At 48.3% G+C, this 20,270-nt stretch overlaps 1 protein-coding gene across 1 annotated transcript in view; it reads left to right on the top strand.

Annotated features, from left to right (window-relative positions):
• GABBR2 (gamma-aminobutyric acid type B receptor subunit 2) overlaps positions 1 to 20,270 on the top strand; it is a 355,033-nt gene that overhangs the window by 110,331 nt on the left and 224,432 nt on the right. The window lies entirely within an intron of this gene.

The following is a 20,270-nucleotide window of genomic DNA, read 5'->3' as shown; positions in this document are numbered from 1 at the left end:
TGCCTCTTCTCTCATGTAAGCCTTTGTTGGGGCTCCTGGCCAGTATTCGCTCTTTACACTGGCAAATGTTATACACCATCCACCATCCAGCCAGTGAGTGGATGGTCTGATGTAGGAGAAACTCACTAGTGCTAGCTGTTATTTGGGATGGAAGAGAGAAGAGCATGGAAAGATGCGACCACCAAGAATGAGTGGTGGCCCATGTAGGTTGTTTACATCTTTGCTTCATCCGTACAGCTGTCCCTCCATCATCCACCCGTCTATCCATCCAACAAATGTAATGGGCAGCTCATTATGCTCCTGGAGTTTTGGTAAACTCTGGAGCTATGGTGCTGGCGGGACAGCTAGGGCCTCTTCCCCTGCAGAGCGTACATGCTAAGAGGCAGCCAGGCAGTAAACCAGTGAACAAGTAATGATACTGAGAGCTAATGCTTGTGTGATGCATGTGCCAGACTCACAACGTACCAGACACTGCTCTGAGCACTTATTTGCATTAATTCAATCCTTATGCTACTCTGTGCTACAGGCACTGTTATCATCCTCATTTTATAAATAAGAAAACCTGGGCACACAGAGGCCTAGTGACTTGCTCAAGGACCCACAGTGCATAGGTAACAGAGCAAGGATTTAAACTCAGGTAGTCTTGAGCTGAGACTGTGGTAGGAAACAGCCAGGAGAGAAATAAGCAGGGTGATGGGACCAGTGGTGATTGCCCCAAGGCAGTCAGGAGTGCCTCTTGGAGGAGGCGACATTTGAGTGGAGACCTGAAGGGTGAGAAAGAGCTGGTTGGGTGTATGGAATAGTAGGTGCAGATGGCCCATGGGAAAGAACTTGGTTCATTCAGGAAGCAGAGAAGTGGGACAGTGGGACAGGAGCATGGTCAGTGGGGAGCTAGGGTGAGAATGAGGAGGCCAGAGGAGCCTGACCATGGCAGGACCTGATTTCACTGCACTGCTGTTGACCGAGGGGTTCAGGGCATCTGTCCGTGCTCGCCTGACATGCTGGGGGTAAAACCCTGACCTCACAGCCCAGAGGGAGGCAAGAGCTACCCATTGCTGAGATGTGATGAGGAAGGAATGAAGTCCCAAGGAGGGCCACCCACTTGGCCCAGGGGCAAGGCAGGCTTCCCAGAGGAGAGATGTGGAGCTGGCTGTGGAGGAGGCGAGGACGCTGGACAGCTGGAGCCATGGAGGAGAGCACTGCTGGCAGAGGAAATGGGGTGCTCAGAAGTGGGAGGTGGGGGGAGTATGTGGGCCTGGGGAGCAGTGAGTCATTCGCCGTGGCCGAAGTGGGCCATGCTGTATGTGGGTGGATACAGCAGGAGATGAGGCCAGAAGAGCAGCTTGGCATGCTAGGGTGCCAACCCAACCAGCACCGCTCACCTGGCTTCAAGCCCTGTGGTGCCTGCAAACAGCCGCGAGACCTTGGTCAGGTCCCTTTCTCTGTGCTTGGGCTTCCCTTCCTCAATACTGAGGAGCACACCACACTCCCTACTCACTACACTCTGAGCCCCAGCCCATCTCCTATAAAAGCAAGGGAGTGAGAGGACTGACCTCATAGGACTGCTGGATGGCTTCAGTGATAAAACTGTGATTAGAGCCAAGCTTGGCACATCCTAAGTGCTAAGTGTTTCCTGTTTTATTGTTACCCCCTGCCCTGCCTCCTACTGCTCCCTGAGTTGAATACCCCAACTCCTCATAATTCTGGGTCTTTCTACCCTCACTGTTCCCACCCCTCTCCCCAAAATGCCCCCTTCTCCCCATGCCCTGTCTGTCACCCATTCTTAGAGACCCAGCTTAAATGCAGCCTGTCTTTACTGTATGCTCTAAGGTAGCTCCTCTAGAAATTCTTTTTCTCACTTCCCTGCATTTACTTCTAGCATGGTGCATACTTAGCCCACCCCTTGGGCCCCTCTGCCTGTTGCTGTCTTAGGGGGTTGCAGATGTGGGACCATGTTTAGCAGGGCTGTAAGCTCCTTAAGGGTGGAACCTGAGCCTGACTTAACTCCTGTTTATTCCTGTCCCTAACACTATGCAGACCTCATTCTGTGTCTGTTGAGTGAGCAGAGGGGTGGAGGGAAGAAGGAAGGTGGAGGATGGAAAGACCTGCGTGCGGATGGACATTTTGCTCAGCATGGCAGGTCAGGTTCCCTGGGGAACCTCCTCCTAGAGGGGAATCCAGGGAGCTTCCTGACCTTTTCATAGTCTCCCTTGGAATGATTTGACCCTCAGAAGTCTCTGAGGAGCTGCAGGAGCGAGTATAACGTTGGGAACTCCTGACTTGCCAGCCAGAGCTGTCTGGCCTTAGCATGAGCAAGACAGGTGTCTGGCTTAGAGAAGTAGACCAGACAGGAGACTGGATTATGAAATGGGGATTGTGCTAATTATTGCCACATAATGAGTCATGCCCAAACTACAATTGGGGCTTAAATCAACAGTGATCATTACTTCATTATTTCTGTGGGTCAGGAATGCAGACCCAGAGAATGGCTTATGTCGGCTCTCTGACATCTGTGGTCTAGCTGAAAGATTTGGAGACCATGGTCTAGCATCATCTGAGGGCTTGACTGAGGCTGGACAATCAGCCCCCAAGGTGGCTCCCTCATAGGGCTGGCAGGTTGATGCCTCGCCATGTAGGTTTCTCCATAGGGCTGCCAGAGTGCCCTCATGGCATGGCAACTGACTTCTCCCAAAGCAACTCACCTGGGGACCCAGGCAGAGGTAGCAGAGTCTTTTAGGACCTTGCATTGGAAGTTGCATACTGTCGCTTATACCTTATTCTATTGGTCATGCAAATGAGCTCCTATTTAGCATGCAAGAGGACTGTACAAGCTGCAGTGAGAGGTGAGAATCAGTGGGGCCCATCTTGGAGGCTGACTACCATAGGAAGGAGGGGTTCTGGAAAGAAGGCCAGACCTCATGCTGCCCAGCAAAGGAGGCTTCATGCTGAGTCCCTCCTCTGTTTCAAGGACCTCCTGCTCATCCTTCAAAACCCTGGATAAGTACCTCTTCCTCTGTGATGCCTTCCCTCATCCCTTTCCTTGTGTGCCTCCAGTCCCTAGACCCAAAAGCAAATTAAATTGCTCCTTCCTGAATAAAGCCTGCTCTGTGAAGGCCATCTCCTGCAAGCCGGTGTAAATTAATCTTTGGGGAAAGAGGGCAAAATATCCTATTCTTTTTATGTACAAAGCACAGAAAAACATACAGTATGTAAGTAGATTTATAGTATCTGTGTTGTTAAAATTTCACGAGCCGGGCATGGTTAGGAAAACATGTCTATGAGTGCTGCTTAGAAGAGTAAAGGCAAAAAGAAGATTGGGAAACGTAGTTCTATGTCACTTCTGTTGCAGCTAGTATTTTGTCATTAAAGGCATCACGTTTTGTGGGAAATGGTTTATTCTATATCCAGGTGTTTCCTACTGGAGTATAAGCTTCTTGGGGGGAAGGACCCCCCAATTGTCTTTGTCCTCTGGTTCCCAGTGCCTAGCACAAGGCCTGGCACCCAGTAGGTCACTAAGCACTAAGCACTGAACTGAGCTAAGTGTAGGGCACAGGCTGCAGAGCCTGGAAGCCTCCACAGCAACAGTTTCCTCACTGCGTGGACATGACCATGGGGAGGTGGAGGACTCGGGGGAATGCAGATTCTCCGTCCCCATCTCAGCAGGATCATTCTGCATTGCTCCAGACACGCGCAGTCCAGCACCACCCCAGGCATCTGCTGTTGGACGTTGCACCAGGTCCAGGGCTCTGGCTGACACTGACAGCAGGCATCCAGGGGCTGGGACCTGGGTGGTAACCAGCAGTTTTGAGAGCTCCAGGGACCTCAGAGACAGAATCACAGGATGAGCCCAGGAGAGTTAACTTCTCCCAGGCTGTGGAGCCGGCCAAGGGGAGTGGGGCAACAGAGATCAGGATCTCGAGAAGGAGTAGCCTTGAAGCTTCAGCCTCCCTCCACGTTCAGGGAGCACAGACTCTGGGGACTTCCCAACCCCCTCCCCACCTCCAAGAGGCTGAGCTGGCTTGTAGAAATGGAGGAAGGGCTGGAGGAGCATCCTACATTCACTCAAGGGATTCAATGAATCCCTTAACTTATTCAAAACTGGGCTCCCAAACACAGTTTCGCAAATGGGAAAATGCATGTAATTTGTGTAATTGAAAAGGAGCTCTGACTGCCCTTTGGGGGAACAATGCTTGCTGGACAGAGACGGCCTGGAATGTGTAATCAGTTGTTTCTGTTTCCTGGTGCTGCAAAAATAGGGATTCGCGCGACAGAGGGGTGAAAATTCAGCCTGGTGCCAAAATCGGTTAAATTTAACTTTTGCCTTTCGCTGGTCTTCTTGATTCATGGTCGCTGCGTCGAGAGGCTAATGTTGTTTAAGTCATGATGTGAGTCACTTGGCCACTGGGAGTGTCAGTTCCTCCAACTAGATGCGAGCACCTTCTTAGAGTCCAGGCTGTGACATGCAAGCTCTGTCCCTCTCCGACCTGGTCAGACGCTGCCACTGGGGAGCTCAGAGCTGGGCCTCACTGGCAGGGCCTATCAGGGCATAGGCCAGGGGGCATCTGGGAAGGGGTGGGGCCTGGACATTGGAGACAGCACGTTCAGACGGGAGAACACACAGGAGTCTTTGTCTCCAGAGCTGTGTGGCTCTTTGAGAGATGTTGCTGATTCTCTGTGACGTAGGTGGGGAGACCAGGGAGGGATGGCTGAAGTTAGTGGGGAGCAGAGCCCCCACTCCCTGCAGGCAAGCCCTTATTGCAGGAGGCATCCAGCATGGGGGGCAGGCTGCCTGGCTGTGAAGTAGGCAGTTCCCTGTTGCCTGACATTGCCCGAATGTTCTAGTCTCACCCAGGCCTGCTGCTGGGGAGATCTAATATAGAGAGTAAGCATAGACCAGGTTGCAGGCTTTCAGACTGTATTGTAAGAGTCACTTATGGGCAAGGGGCTGCTGAGGATGTGCTTGTATTAGTGCAAATTCCTGGGCTCTACTCAGCAAGTCGAGGTTAAAGGATTCAGCAAATGCCTCGAGGGCTGCAGACCCACTTGTCACCCTGGCTGCCATTTTAGTGCTCACAGCTCAGGCAACTTAGACACAATTAGTTCTTGGAGTCTTGAGAGGCCGGGTGATCTCTGAGGCACATTCACCTCCCAGACACTGGGACTCTAAGGACTGGGACACCAGGGACTCTAAGGAGTGCTCCTGGTCTTCAGAACTTCAGTGTATGCTGCCCCTGTTGGGAAGGCATGGAGGAGACGGCAGGGCAAATATCCCAGGGCCACTAGGACAAAGCCCGTGGTCCCAGGTGCGGCCAGAGGGTGCTCCATTGTCACCCCCCTATTCCCCTGCCCGCCTCCTGCTCCTTCATGCTCCTGGCCCCAGACAGGTCTATGCTCATGCTTTCTGCTGTGGTCTGCTGCCTCGTTTCCTCCCCCGTTTCTCTGTGCCATCCCACCCACACCCACCTTGCCACGGTGTGTGCTGCCCTGTGCCTGTGTCCGGCCTGGCCTGGAGCTGCCTGAGGTCAGGGTCTGCTCTCATTCAGCCTCGTACCCGGGCTTGGCGCTGGCCTGGCTCCCATGCTGAATGGTCCGGCGGGGGTCAGGGGTTGCTTGCAGACAGGGGGCTGGATGCCTGCCTTCTAGGCCTCAGTCTGGATCATCAGATCATCAGAGCCTGCCAGACTCTAGGGATCCAGAGTGGTTCTCCACCTGCAGTCCCTTGGTAAATAAGAAAGTGAAGGGGAGACTGCAAAAGACCTCCAGCTCAGCCTCAGCCCACCCCTCCCAATGTTGTCCTTTGACACTTTTTTCAGATCCCCTCAGCATTCTGAAGGGGGTTTGCTTTTGACCAGTTTACTTTGCTCGACTGGTTCTGCTGACCTCCACCCAGCCTAGGCTGTCTTTCTGCAAGCATGGGGCGGGAGAAAAGGCAGGAGAATTTGGAGCCGAGTTGGGGTGGGGGATAGAGGCAGGGCAGCTGAACCCAGAAATGCAGGCAGAGCCCCAGGGAAGGGACAAGAGCTGCAGAGAGAGGGGGTTGACATCCTCAGAGACCAGGACAAAACTCCTTCCTTCTTGGGAGCTAGGTGGTAGCTGCCTCAGCCAGCAGACAGAAATAGTCTCGCTGATGAAAATAAAGTCAGATTCCTGAAGGGATAAAGGGCTGCTCGCAGGAAAACGCAAACACTATTTCGTCAAGAACCGTATCCCGCAGAGCCTGTCCTTTAAAAGGCAGCGCAGCAGATATTAAATTGTAGATGCGTTTCTCCTGGCACCATCCCAGCTTCCCCTCGGGGGCCCATCCCGCGCTGTGGTGCGGTGCTCCCGGTGCTCCCTCCAGGACCTCCCCCGGGCATGAACATCTCAGCTTGTGTGATGGGGCTTGAATCGGAGGAGAAGCTCCTGCCAGGGAGTGGGGGGAAGGAGGTCATGCAGGCAGGGGAATGTTGACTTTGTGTTGTTCAAGTGTTGGCAACTACGGCCCAGAACATTTAGGACTTGATTTCTGCAAAATCTAAATCATGCTTGCTTTTGACATTTAAAAAACCAAATCGGTGAAACCCCCTCAATCAAGCCCTTTGCTATTTACTGAATTCAGGCATAGCTCTAAACTGTCGATCGATGCCATTTGCATCATAGGAACAGAAATTTTGTCATCTGACTTGATTGTCTCAAGTGATTATCCTATTAAAGCTGTAGATTGCCTGAGAAGTCAAAGGGTTTGTTTGTTTGTTTGTTTTTTATATTTTTTACTTAGCTGTGGGTTGTGGAGTTTGAGATAGATTTATAGAAAGCCAGAGCTGGTAGGGTTTTGGCAAGCGTCAGATCCTGTCTCCCCGTTACATAGACTGAGAGGCAGAGGCCCAAGGTGGGGAAAACCTTGCCCAAGTTCTCACAGTAATTGCAGAGCTGGGTCCCATGGCTCGCCCTCCAGTGCTCTGCAATACCCACCAAAATATGGTCTGAGTTCCTCTCTCTCAGTCTGGCTTTTCTCTTATGTAAAATGGGAATAGCAAGGGACGCCTGGGTGGCTCAGTAGTTGAGCGTCTGCCTTTGGCTCAGGGCGTGATCCCGGTCCTGGGATCAAGTCCCACATCGGGCTTCCTGAGAGGAGCCTGCCGCTCCCTCTGCCTATGTCTCTGCCTCTCTCTCTGAGTCTCTCATGAATAAATAAATAAAATCTTTAAAAAAAATGGGAATAGAAAACCAGGCTCTTGTGTTTCATGACGTTGTGAGAACCACTGAAGGCTTTCCCTTTTCAGTGAAAGCATTTCTATGTAGACTACAGGACAGTGACAGGGACTCCTCCACCAGAAGCAGATCTGTGATTACAGCTATCAGAGTTAAAACATCACCTCATTTTGCATCAACAACCAAGGTGGTTTACTCTGGCACCAAAGACCCTGAAACCAAGGTGTCAGGGGCAGGATGGGTGTTCTTCATCAAGACACTCAGGAGAAAAAAAAAGACAGGTTGCATACCACACCTGTTTCTCAGCCCCTGTGAGTCAAAATCCACTTGGCTGGAATCCCACCCCTGCCCAGCCCATGCAGGTGGTGACTGGGTGGCCAGACTGTGGACCTGATGGAAGACCATTCAGGAGGTGCTCTGTGATTGAGCACAGCTGGAAACTGCTCCTGGGGCTGCTCTCTAAGAAAGACAGCAGAGGCCAAGAATCCAGGCCAGGCTGGAGCCATTTCTTGGCGCTAGTCTCCAGAGGGGCCATTTAGCACATTAATAATCTATGAGATGCTTCCACCTTCTGGATTCATAAGAAAAAAAAAAGGTGGTGTAAGAGAGGGAGAAATGATATTAAGGGCACACACCGTGGGCCAAACAGAAGCTATGGGTGGCCCTTCCTGATGGTGTCACTGGGCACCTGGTTCCGGGAAGTCCAGTTCTGAGTGTGGGTGGAATGTCATGCATGTGGTGACGAAAGGTTGCTAGCTTTTGATTTGGATACAAATAGATGAGAGGAAATACAAGCCTTCGACAGGGATCCAGGCAGGACTCGTTGATCCTCTGGAGGTAAAGAGGGGGTCTATTCTCACTCATTTATTCCTTCACTGACTCATGCTCACAGATATTTATTTATTCATTCTCTCACTCAAGCAGTGCTATGCCCACTGTACACTCCCCCAGGCTCTCCCGGACCAGTATGTATCCCACTGCCCAGCACTGCCACCCCAGGACAGGCCGACATGGCAGAGAGGCAGTTTGGTGCAGTAGCTAGAACAGAGCTCTGGAACCCAGATGCCCTGGGTCGTCGTCCCTCCTGTGTCTCTCATTGACAGAACTGTCTTGGGCATATCAGTAACCTCCCGGAGCGTCCCTGCAAAACTCACCTGCAAAATGGGCCAAGTCTGCCCCTCTTCTGGGGCTATGGAGAGCATGAGACAGGACGGGGTCATGGAGCAGGCTGGAAACACTCAGCAGACTCTAGGCCCTCGACACACTAAGGGTAATATTACTGTTGCTGGTGCTTTCACCATCTGAGACACCAGCCAGGCCCTGGCCAGGGAATTCCTTGAAGATTTATGTCTCCATTTGCCTCCAGATTCAAAGTTGTATGGATGAAACGAACCATTACAGACCATGAAGGTGATTCAGAATGGTGAAATTAAAACAGAGAACCTACAGGAGAGACAAAATAAGCCCAAGGCAGCTGTAAGAGGCACACATGCTCTCTTGGGTTGAGTTTTCACAGAAGCAGAGGCAAAGAAGGGCATGGTGCTATCGAGCGAGCGCATGGCGGCTCCCAATCTATTCCTGCCAGTGACCCAACCCGTATCCTTCCTGTCCATCTGGTAAAAGATTCAATTCAAGGTTCTGACCCCCATTTTTAATTCAAGACCATGGTATCTAAAGTAATATCAGTTCCCAGCTCGTAAGCCCAAGCAAGCAATGGCTGCATTGCTTATGTGTCCTTCTCTGCCTCACCTCCTTTCTGGAAATATGCGGGGTGTAAATAATTCATTCTAAATAAATAAATCACTCACACTACTTACGGTACAGCTGATGCTGCTAGTAAGCAGCACAACCGCAGATTACATTGAATTGAGTCGGGAATTACAAGTTGAGACTGGAAAGACCTGGAGAGGGAACCAGGGAAGTAATTCCCTCCAGGAGGACAGACCTGTAAAATGGTGTAATAACAACCTCAGGGGGTGAAGGTGGAAATAATGTGGATGGGAAACATGGAGCAGGAGAGTCTCAGGCCCCTGGGGATGAGTTGGTCAGCCTGACCAGGCTCTGCCCGACTTCTAGGAGCCTGGACCTCTGGGCACGTCATTAGTGCTTCCCATGATTCTGACATACAGTGGGTGAGAGCCCTGCTGGAGGGTGATGAGCCAACCCTTGGATGGAGACTGGGCTGCACGTGGTGGGCATGCTAAGAGAGGCTTCGGGGACCAGACGAGGGGATGCACGTGCACTGTTGCCCACGTGTACCTGGCGGTAGGACTCGGTGGGGGAGCGGAGTGGGCGTGGGGCACTGGCTTACTAATTAAGGATCAAATTCCCACGTCCAGTCCACCGATCACATCCTAGGGAGGACACCTGGGAAGCTGGCTTGGATAGTTCTTACCATCAAGGGACTGGGGGAAATGGCCTAGAGATTCTCTAAAGCTATATGGTCCACAGACCTGCAGCAGCACCATGTCAGAAGTACACACTCCCAGGCCCCGTCCCAGACCTACTGACCTTGAATCTGAATTTTGACAAGATCCTAGAAGATTCTTGCTGATTTAAGGTGCCTGAGTTCTCTGAAGGCAGGGATATCATCCGAGGGGGAAGGATTTGAGGGTAGGTATTCAGACTCTGGAGGAGACATGAAGGAAATAGCTATAATTCAGCCCCTGAATCTACTTGCAGGATGTCAGGGGGAAAATGCAGGTGCAGTCGGTGTTTTGCCACCTTTGGACATGGCTGTAGTCAGGATCATGGACCTCAAGGACTCTTGTCAAACTGTGGTGCAGACAGAGCATGTCCTACTTGAGCCTTGGTCTGACACACCAGCCTGGAAGTCCTTTGAGCCAGCAAGGCCCTTGACCCCATGGTGGCCAAGAGCATATGGAGGGGACCTGTGGCTCCCAATAAGGAGCAATGGAAAGGGCACTGGGTCAGTGTGTGGAGACCTGGCTTCCCATACTGGCCCTGCCATCTCCCAGCTGGGTGGCCTTACACTAACCATTTCTCCTCTCTGGAGCCTGAGCATCCTCATCCGTGGACATTCTGCTTTCCTTCTAGGACTGTGCTGATGCTTATGAGAGGTGGGCCCTGGGGGGCTTGGTGGCTGTTGGGCAGGTGCTCTGGAACAAAAGCATGGCGTTCATGTCATGACATGGCACCCACTGCCCTATGTTTATCCTGTTTGATGAGGTAGTCTTGTGGCCAGAGGCCCAGAGGGGCTAATATGCTTGGTCAGCTTGTAGTAATGATAGTCTCTTGGGTTTGGAGTCACATGGGCTGGGGCTCACATCCAGGCTCTGGTACTTACTAATTGGCAGCCCTGGGGAGGTCACTTAGCCTCTCCCAGTCTCATCTCCTTGTCTGTGACATGGCAGTGGCATGGGAAACCCTGGGCTGGTTATGGGATGAGACGAGACACTCAAGGTTCCCTGCACTACCTTGCACTCCTTCCTCCCACTTGAGGACCAAAGTGGCCTTCTGGTCTATCATCCAGGAAGCAGTGGGACCCTGGGATCTGGGATCAGCTCTCTCAGATGAGCTGTGTGGCCTCTGCACATCCCTTGCCCGTCTCTGGGCCTCCTAATGTAAGGGAGACAGTTGGGCCAGCTGATGATGACATGTCATTATTCCCTGTAACCTTGTAGCTCAAAGCCATCAGCACCTGCCTTAAGCCTGTCATCTTCCCTCTTGTACCGTGATGTGATTCCCTTCTCTGAGGGGCTCCTGGAGTAAGCCAGGTTCCCCCTCCATTCCTAAATCACTTACCACTTAGACATACAGACGAGCTCTAGGTAGAGATCTTATTCTCCAGGTGAAGGAAGTGAGCCAGAGAGCTCAAGCAGCCTGTGTCGGGCCACACCATAAGCAGAGGCAGAGCTGCAGGGCCAGCATCTCTAGTAGGTCCCCCTCTGGCCCATTCCCCCTTGTACTTGGGGATAGAGACTGCTTTCCATAGCTCTGGGGCCTTTGTTCATGCTGTTCTCACTGTTAGGTGTCTCTCTGATTTCCCTTCTCTCCTGGCTGAGTCCTCTGTATTTTCTGATATTTAATTCAAATGTTACCTCCTCCAGGAAGCCTCCCTAGTCTTCTCCAATCTTGCTCCTCACCTTTGTATTTTCTTCCCTCATTTCATCTTGCCCTTTCTTCAGTATCTTACAATTTTCTGATGAAGTTTCAATGTTACCCAAAGGGAACTCGCTCAGGACGGTCCTTGCCCATCTGAGCCGTGGCTGTACCTCAAGGATCTTGCACAAGACCTGGCACCGAGTAGGTACTCATAAATCAACAGTGGACACATCTGGATGGCCTGTTACAAAACCAATTTATAATACTCCTGGGCCAGGCAGGGTTTTAACCCTGTGCATAGATTAGTTCACTCATTCCTCACAGCAGCCTGATGAGCTGGATGCCATTATTCTCATTTCATTCATAGGTGAGGACGCCGAGGCACAGAAAGATTGAGTGTCTTGCTGAGAAATTGCCAGGACTAAGTGGCTCCAGAGTCTGTGCTGCCAACTACGGGGTCTCCTGCCTCTCACTCACTCCTGTTTAACCCTCAGACAACGCTGTGGGGAACGAAGAGCAAGTGTCTTCCTACTTAGGCTGTTTTTACAATGAGGAAGGGGATGCCTGGGTGGCTTAATCGGTTAGGCAACCGCCTTCATGATCAGGTCGTGATCCCGGGGTCCTGGGATGGAGCCCCGCCTGGGGCTCCCTGCTTAGCAGGGTGTCTGCTTCTCCCTCTCCCTCTGTCCCTGTCCCATGCTTGTTTGCTCTTTCTCTCTCTCAAGTAAATAAATAAAATCTTTTTAAAAAATAGAATGAGGAAAATAAGATGCAAAGATTGAAGAGACTTGCCCTGCTTCCTGTTGTGAACAGACCTCAGGGTGTGGGTGTGGGATCTCCAGAGGAGGCCATGCAGGCTCCCTCTCTGTGCCCAGAGTCCCTCCTCAGCCTACCTCGGTGAGGAGCCTCCTGCCTGGCACCAAACGACCACCCAGGCTGGCTGGAGCCCCTCAGTGCAGACCTGTGTTCTTCCTCTCCCTGTAAGTCCTTCATCTCTCTGTCTCTGTCTGTCTCTCTCTCGCTCTCAAGCGCACACACACACACACACACGTGCACATGTGCACACACATTCATGTATATGTGTGCACACATATACACATACCACTTTTAAACCTATTCCTCATCCACTTTTAAACCTATTCCTCATCCAGTAACTTGCTGTGTTTAAAAAATAAATGGTTCCTTGGAACTCAAAAACTAGATGACTGGTTGTTGATGAAAATCAATAAGTATGCTAAGTATTTCAAGCATATAGTACTTAGAGTTCTACTCTGGGTGGTTTTATAATGAATGGGTTGCTTTTTTTTTTTTTTTTTTTAATAGAACCTGGCCTACTTTAGTGCTGAATTATACAGAAGACATTTGCTTTGGATCTGTTTACCAAGAAAATTAAATAATTTATTTTTTGCCATGATGTGGAGAATGAGCCTTAGAAAGTGGGAAGTGCTCAACCTCAGACAAACAATCCTGGGTTAGATGATTATTTAGACGTTATGCCCAGACGCCAACACGAGCGTGGTTTTCTCAGATTTCCCCCGGGTTCCCACACGAGCTGCCATATAGCCCTATCCTGGTTTTTTCTGAGATGGCGAGTTGGCTTTGTGTGTACTGGGAACGCCCCCCCTTCTCATCCTGGGTGTCTTCTGAAACTCCAGGTCTCTTGCTAGAATTGTGAGGATGCACACAGCCAAGCAGCTCTGGCCCACCCCTGCAGCCCCCACTAGCAAAAAGGGATCTGTCCTCAATTTGCAGGTTGATCACCACTGCTCTGGGAAGCCTTTCCAGCCAGATCTCAGCCTCCAGTAGACACATCCGTAGCACCTGTTTCTCCCCACCCTGCATTGTCATCGAAGGTTCAGCTTTCTGTTCAGTGTTGAGCTTGCCTGGTAGCTGTCAGTCCTCTCTGTCAGGGGCAGCTGGGGGGCAGGGAGGGGGCCTCTCTTGTCAGCAGATGGAACCCCAGAGCCCAACATATGGCCTGGAATCTAGGAGAACCTCCAGGAATCTTTATTTTTGTTTGGTTTGGGGGTTCTCTCTTTCTCAGTCTCTCCCTTTTATGCAAGTGGCATTATGAATTCATGGATCTTTAAAAATTATATTAAATGGGCTGTATTCCAATCACAGACATTATTTTTTAATGCAGTGTTTTTGCTGCTCCATTTATGTTTCTACCTTTCCTCCAAATTTTCTTCCAAATTTTTTGGAAAATTTTCAAGCCTACAAAAATGAAAAGAAGGTGCAATGATCATCGTCTACCCTTTACAGAGGGATGCCGGTTGTCAACGTTTTGCCATGTTGGTTTTCCCCTCCCTTTCTTTCCCCTGCCCGCTCCCTCCCTCCCCACATTCATTTTTTGTTGAAGCCCTTGACAGTAGTTTGCAGACATAATGACACTTCACTATTACATATGTCAGCATGAATCCCCAAAGAACAATTATATCCTCTTATATCACCATAATAAAATTGTCACACCTAAAAATTTAAGTGATGTGATAATATTACCCAAAAGATGGCCCATATTCAAATTTCCCTGATTGTCCCCAGAATGTCCTTAGTGTCAATTATTTTTGGGGTCGGGGGGATCAAGGGACCCAGTCAGGTAGCATGCACTATAAATCCTGTCATATACTTAGTCTCCTTGAAAGTCTACTCCTTTTAATCTCGTGCCCTTTTTTTTTTTTTTTTTTGACTTTTGGAACATTGACCTGTCTAAAAGGCCCAAGCCAGTTGTTTTATAAAATGTTCCCCAGATCCGAAATCCAGATATGGATTTGTTTGATCGTTTCTTCACAACTAGATTTGGATTAAACAGTTTTGGCGAGAATGCTACCTTTTTTTTTTTTTACCGTGTTCTTTCCAGTGCTTTGAGGCAGGAGGCTCACCTTTGAACCATGAACCATTCTTGATGAGGCTAAAAAAATCAATCACTCAGCTAAGGTGGCATCTGCTAGATTTATTGTAAAGATACGTCCTCTGCTTAGTAATTATTAAGTAATCTATGGGGTGAGACTTCAAGGATAATGTCCTGGTCCCCCAGATGGTTTGAGCCTCAGTCGATGGTCCTGGCCAAGCCACCGATACATCGAGGCTGCCAAATGGCAGCTTTCTGATTCGATTCCCTCCCTTCTTCACTGAAGCTCGCATCCTCTTCTGTAGAAGAGCATTTTCTTTTTGATGCTTTCTTTCTGTCCTGCCTCTTTCTCTCCCTTCCTGCCTTCTCCTCCATTCATGTGGGCACTTAATATTTTACCTGCCTTAGGTTTGGAATCTCCCATTTCTCCAAGCATCCCTGATTCTTTCTGCTGGAGAATCATATTTGGGAACCAAGACCAGAGTGCTAGCTCTGCTGATGGCTCCTGGGGGTCACTGCTTCTAGGTTTTTTCAGTGGGCTGAACTAGAAAATATAATTCTCAATGTTTTTAACAAAAAATGTTTGAATTTGAATATGACTCCAAGGAGATAATCACACACCAATATAGGACATTTTACAAGCTGCCTGGCCTCGATTCTTCAGAAAAGTTAATGTTGTGGAAAACAACAAGAACAACAGAAAGACAGGGGACTGTTCTTAGATGAAAAGAGATTATAAAAATATAGCAGTCAAATGGGAGGCACGAGTGCTGATTAGATCCTGATTTTTTTCTGTAAATTTATTTTTTATTGGTGTTCAATTTGCCAACATATAGAATAACACCCAGTGCTCATCCCATCAAGTGCCCCCCTCAGTGCCCATCACCCAGTTGCCTCCACCCCCTGCCCACGTCCCCTTCCCCCACCCCTAGTTCGTTTCCCAGGAGTCTCTCATGTTCTGTCTCCCTTTCTGATATTTCCCACTCATTTTTCTCCTTTCCCTTTTATTCCCTTACACTATTTTTTATATTCCCCAAATGAATGAGACCATATAATGTTTGTCCTTCTCCGATTGACTTATTTCACTCAGCATAATACCCTCCAGTTCCATCCACATCGAAGCAAATGGTGGGTATTTGTCGTTTCTAATGGCTGAGGAATATTTTTAACAATGGAAAGGGCATTTTGGGGAAATTGAAGAAATCAATGTGGACTGACCATTGGATGGTACTGAACTGCTCTTCATTCTCATGAGTGTGAGGATACCGTAATGCTATCGGGGAATGTTCTCAGGGGGTGCATCCTGGGCTGATGGGAATGAAGTGTCAACGTGTTTATAATTTCAAATGCATCAAAACCAAAAACTAATGTGTGTGTGTGTGTGTGTACATGTGTATACGTATGCATGTATATATAGAGAGGAAAGCAGATACGGAAAATACTGAACAGTGAAGGGTATATGGTGTTCACTGTACTGTTTTTATCAACCTTTTTGTGGGTTTGAATACTTTCTCAATAAAAAGCTGTGAATGTGCGTGTGGGTGGGGTGGGGAGTGAGGGAGACTATATTTCTCCTAGTGGACAGTGAGGATGTATCCAGAAGTCCCTTTATAGATTTTTCTCTGTGTGATTGATACACTCATAAGTGCCTTTGGTTTCAGTTCTTAGGGATTGATTTCTTTCTTTTTGTTGATTAATTTTATTTTTAAAACATATGCAACATTTAGATGATTCTGCAGTCAAGAGTATGCAATAAGCAGAGAATTTCTCAACCCCATACGGCTTCCCTCTACTGTGTTCCATGCCTCTCCTGTAGATGGCCATTTTTCATTTATCCTTCCAGTGTTTCTCTTCCAAACATACATAAATGTGCTTTTCTTCCTCCTCCTCTTCTGTACTCAAAAAGGAAGGTACATACTGCATTTACTATCCCGCACCTTCCTTTTTCCCCCCTTAATTTTCCCAGAGCTGTTTTATCAGCATATAAAGACATTCCTTATTTTTTAATAGCTGCATAGCACTTCTTGATGTGGATGTTCTACAGTTTGCACAGCCCAGGCCTCTGTCAGTAGACACTGGGGTTGTTTCTAGTCTGTTGGAATAACCTGGGACCCCATGTCATGTATGTGCCAGTGTGAAGTGGGGATGAATTCCTAGAAGTGGGATTTGTGGGTCAAGGGAATGCATCTGTAATTCTTCTAGAAAATAAGTATTTGCTGAATGAGAAAACTAATGAATGAACTTGATTAAGAAGAGCAGAAAGTAAAAGGCTGATCTCCAAATGGAGACATGAAATAATCAGACTGAGTAACTGTCTTGAAGGAGGCTGGCTTCAGACCCCTCTGACGTTGTCTCCAAGGGCAGCCGTTTTCATTCCCTCAACCTAAAGAACGAATTCCTCCTCAGTTTGAGAAGCAAACACAGAACTGCAAAGTCATGAAAGGGTAGAGCTGAAATAAAAAGCCACCCAGTGCCATCTCCTTATTTTAACAGCAAGGAACCCCGGGGGCTGAGAGAAAGGTGGAGAAGAAACCCCAAATTCAGCTCAGTTCCATCCAAAGCAGTAAACACTACATGACATATCTGCTTGGGAACAAAGCATACTTGTTTGTAGGTTCTACCAAGAGTCAAGTGTCAAACTGTACTACGGAGAGCCCCCGAGATACCACATAAAGAGCACAGTGGTTCAGACCCCCGAGTGCAGGCCGTCATGGCGCCATCGCCTTCCACAGACTCTCAGTGTAAATGGGTTTTGTTTCCCATCTTTTGTGTTATTCTGGGGCATTCAAATGTAGTCATGATGATAAATTGGATCAGGTGGAGGCTTTGACTGGCTGTGTGCGTTCTGGCCGGTGATGTGGGTGGTCATGTTTGCTGAGGATAGCCTGACATTACATAACCGTGGCGTTGGTGGCATTCTGATTTGATTCTAAGCAGACAGCATGGAGCAGCAAATGAGTTTAGCCCAGTCCAGCTGTGGACTCAGGCTGTGAGCCTGGGCGAGCCCCTTGTCTTCTCTGGTCCGTGGTGTGTAAAACCAGGAGTCGGGCAAGTTCAGGATGGCAGATAAGTGAATGACGTCGCTGGCATCACTTCCCTATCCTGTGCCAGTTGCAGGCATGACTAATTGATCACCTGACGCTCTTCACTGACTTAACTCACGTCGTCAACCTGCTCGTGATGTCACACAGGCTCAAGCCTCTTTACCATCTCTGGTGTGGATGGTTACTTAGGATTGCCGGATAGAATCCAGGTGCCCGGTTAAATTTAAGTTTCAGGTAAATAAAGAATAATCATCTAGTACAAGTATATCCCCAATATTGCTAAACATGGCAACCCTCTTAGGGCATTTCTACTTATGCAGTTATTTCTCTTTTTAAAATGAGATTAACTTCTTTCATTTGAGAGATCTACTACCCTCTTTTTTTTTTTAATAATAAATTAATTTTTTATTGGTGTTCAATTTACCAACATACAGAATAACACCCAGTGCTCATCCCGTCAAGTGCCCCCCTCAGTGCCCGTCACCCAGTCACCCCCACCCCCCACCCTCCTCCCCTTCCACCACCCCTAGTTCATTTCCCAGAGTTAGGAGTCTTTATGTTCTGTCTCCCTTTCTGATATTTCCCACACATTTCTTCTACCTTCCCTTATATTCCCTTTCACTATTATTTATATTCCCCAAATGAATGAGAACATACAATGTTTGTCCTTCTCCGACTGACTTACTTCACTCAGCATAATACCCTCCAGTTCCATCCATGTCAAGCAAATGATGGGTATTTGTCCTTTCTAATGGCTGAGGAATATTCCATTGTATACATAAACCACATCTTCTTTATCCACTCATCTTTTGATGGACACCGAGGCTCCTTCCACAGTTTGGCTATTGTGGACATTGCTGCTATAAACATCGGGGTGCAGGTGTCCCGGCGTTTCATTGCATCTGAATCTTTGGGGTAAATCCCCAACAGTGCAATTGCTGGGTCCTAGGGCAGGTCTATTTTTAACTCTTTGAGGAACCTCCACACAGTTTTCCAGAGTGGCTGCACCAGTTCACATTCCCACCAACATTTGTTACTACCCTCTTTGTGGCGCTTCTGACAATGCTCGTTCTCCAATGCTCAGATACAAGTCTAGCTCCTTCTGTATTGTTTAAATTCAGATTATGACTTAATTTAATGGCAAGTGATGGAGATTTGAGTAGGAGATTTTTATTTCTGAGGACTGTAGATTCTTGTATGACTCCTTAATGAACCTGCAATCCAGGGTTTCCCAGACCTCAAAGACCTTTGGGTATATACCACTTGTATTGTTAAATGATTATTTTCCTCTAAATACACTCATCCTTTTATTTAAATACCATGAATGGAAAATCAGTATAATTTTCTGAGATGTTGTAAATGTTAAAAAAAGAAAACACACCTATTAAGATATAAAATATTAATCTGGGGCTCAAGTAAAATCATCGGGTTTGCCTTCAGCAGTGCACATAGAACAGGACAAACTCATGCAAACCCCCTGCTGGTATGGAAATCCCCTCCATGATCCTGATAGATAGATGATTCTTGAGCATCTCCTTGAATACTTCCAGTGATGGAGAACTGAGTACATTGCAAGATTTTGATTCATTCTTGAACATCTCACCGTTAAATATTTCTTCTGTATATTGATGCCTATCAAGCTCCTGGGAATAGTCATATATCGATCTTAGTTTGCTCTCTGGGGCCCCACACACTAAGTCTGCTCCCTTTGCATCCATTCATACATTCATTTATCAACAAATATTTGAATGCTTCTTCTGTGACAGCTTGAGTGGTTGTTATCTGACAGTCGCATTGAGGGAAGTAAGGATGTGCTTACAATACAGTGTGATGAGGTCTGGAGGGTGGGTGGGGGGATGGGGCGCACGTGACCTAGATGGAGATGTGTGTGTGGGTGATCAGGAAAGCCTCTTCATAGGGGAACGAGAGAGGGCCTGATGTGCTCTGGGAAATAGGAGGCCAGAATGAGAGGGAGAGAAAGGAGGCTGACCAGTAGCAACGGTGAAGGGCGACCAGACCAGGTGGGTTTTGCAACCTTGCCTTCCATCAGCATAGGGCCTTATTTCCTATACATTTTCACAAGTTCTCATGTATTTTTTAAGAGCCTTGGAGAGTCAGTCTGGCCAGAACTTATTCTGTCCATTTCACAGGCAAGGAAACTGAGGCCTAACATTGCTGGCAGACTTGCAGCTGCATCTTTATGTTCCATAGCACATATCCAGCTGGGCTCATTTCCTTGCGCCCCAGCTCCAGCCCCACTGGTTCGGGATGACTCAACTTAATTTTCCCAGTGCTGACCACGAAGCAAATCTCAGCAGTCTGGAGTCCAGAATTTTCCTGCTCCCTTCCTTGGTTATGGGAGGCATTAGCTCCCATTGGCTTAGGTGAACTGAACCTAAGATGACTCCTTCTTTTGGAGGCCTGATGTCCCTGGGATCCAGCCTTCTCACAGCAAGGGGAAAAACAGTGCTAGGAGAACTGAGGGATAGCAAGGAAGACTCCCTGGAGGAGGTGGCCATAAGCAGGCCTCGACGGATGAGTAGGAGCTGGCCCTGAAGAGATGAGAGGATCCAACAGACAAAAATCCTGCATCCTCTTTCACTGCAAGCATCAAGGTGGGCCCCAGCACACCTTTCTCCCCCTATAGATGTGATTTCAACCTATCCACTAATTAGAGGTGCTAAATTGACATGAAGAGACGTGATTTTTGCAGTGTGGTAATTAAAAGGCAGTTGGCTTCACAGCTGTGATCACACGAGAGCACTTCTTACCCATAAAGACATCAGCTGAAAGCAAAGTGCAAAGGAGCAGAGGAAGCCAAAGAGGATTCTAATGTAATTTGCTAATTTCCTACATTTGTCACCTGTACAGCTGTGAGAGAAAATGGAACATTTTAACCAGAAGTTTAAGAGAAAATTAAAGACATACATTCTAATTGTACACAATTAGACAAGCAATATAATCATTATTATTTTTTTAAATTAACAAGCCATTTTAAATTCACCTGATTAGGATTTGGAAGGCCTGATTTAGAATTATGTCCCTGACTGGTGACAGCCACGTTGCAGCTAGCAAACCCAGGCATTCACTGGAGCATCTCATCTGTGACATGGGTATAC

This window comes from Canis aureus, chromosome 10, assembly GCF_053574225.1.
Source record: "Canis aureus isolate CA01 chromosome 10, VMU_Caureus_v.1.0, whole genome shotgun sequence".
NCBI lineage: Eukaryota > Metazoa > Chordata > Mammalia > Carnivora > Canidae > Canis > Canis aureus.
The sequence above is the reverse complement of the archived record's forward strand: the minus strand, read 5'-3'. Positions and strand labels throughout refer to the sequence as shown.